Here is a 1,484-nt window from a genome sequence, read left to right as displayed (position 1 = left end):
AATGTCTAAGTTGCCCATCCCTATTAACCCTATATACAGAGAGGATAGGATTGATAGTTGATGTGAAGACTCCTTCCCTCTCAGTTGGTATTTTGAGCTACTACATTATAAGTATAGGTCAAATTAATCAAATTGTAGCAATTTACATTTGTTTCCTTTATTAAAAATTTTTTTTTTATCTTCCTCTAGTTGAGTTCTGATCATCAAGCCATGGAGGCTAGGTTGAATGAGTACTATCTACAAGTTTGGGCATTCTTGAGAATCTCCCCTCATATCAGCTGGATGCTTTAATCAAACAGATTAATACAGAGTTGATTTTTTTTCCTGAAAACACAAAATCTAATGTTGGCAAGGGTTTGAAGGACATGACTATTCTCATGTACTGTTTGTTGTTGTAAAGTGCCATCGAGTAGATTCCGACCCATAGTGACCCTTTATAGGGTTTCCAAGGAGCAGCTGGTGAGCTGTTAGTGGAAGCATAAATTGGTTGAATATCTTTCTCCCCCACACCCTTTTGCCTGCCTTGTATTTTTCCCTAGCACTTACTGCCTTCTTATAAAATGTTAATGCCACAGAGGTCGGGAGTTTTCTTCATTTTAGTTTAAATCTTTAAATGACAACTTGGCTATAGGCATCAAAAATTTGCCCCAGAAATTCAACTTTCTAACATAATTTGTCAAATGTAAAAAAAGAAAAGTATTGTTCTAAGATAATTTATCAAATGTAAAAAAAGGAAACCATTGCAAAGGCATTCATAATTTAAAAAAAAAAAACAGTTGCCACTGAGTTGATTCCAACTGATGACCCCATGTTTATTAGAGTTGAACTGTCTTTCACAGGGCCTTCCATGGCTGGCTTTTTCAGAAGTAGAGGGGCCTCTGCATGGACTAGAACTGTCAACCTCTAGCTTAGCAGCCAAGCCCATTGACCATTTGTACCATCCAGGTACTCCATACTCATCACAGCATTTGTTACACTAACAGAAGAGTGGAAACACATGAAAATGTCCATCATCAGGGAGTCAGCTAAATAACTAATGAGAAATCCATACAATTGATTATGGTAGGCCTATTTAAAATAATGACATAAGCTTAATGTATTGGCATGAAATAATGACCAGATTATATTGCTAAGTGAAAGTAGTAAATAATTAAGCATTATGAACATGATGATTCCATTATTATAAAGACATTACAGTGTTAAGTATAGTATAAGGTTTATTACATGCATAAGAATGCATATGGAACAATATACAGCAAGCTGTAAATAATAATTATTTTTGGATGTTGGGAATACTATTCATATGTACTTTATTTCTCTTTTTTCCCCCTATATTTTCTTTTTTAAAAGGGCATCTTTTACTTTTATCCTCAAAAAGATAGGCGAAAGTGATAGATTCAGGCTGAAAGTATTGGTATAAAACATAAGGTTATTCATCAACTAAAGTTCTTTGCCACCCCTTGTCTGTCAGTTTGTTGTACTGT

Source organism: Chrysochloris asiatica, unplaced genomic scaffold (genome assembly GCF_000296735.1).
Source record: "Chrysochloris asiatica unplaced genomic scaffold, ChrAsi1.0 scaffold00031, whole genome shotgun sequence".
Lineage (NCBI taxonomy): Eukaryota > Metazoa > Chordata > Mammalia > Afrosoricida > Chrysochloridae > Chrysochloris > Chrysochloris asiatica.
Note: the sequence above shows the minus strand (reverse complement) of the source record.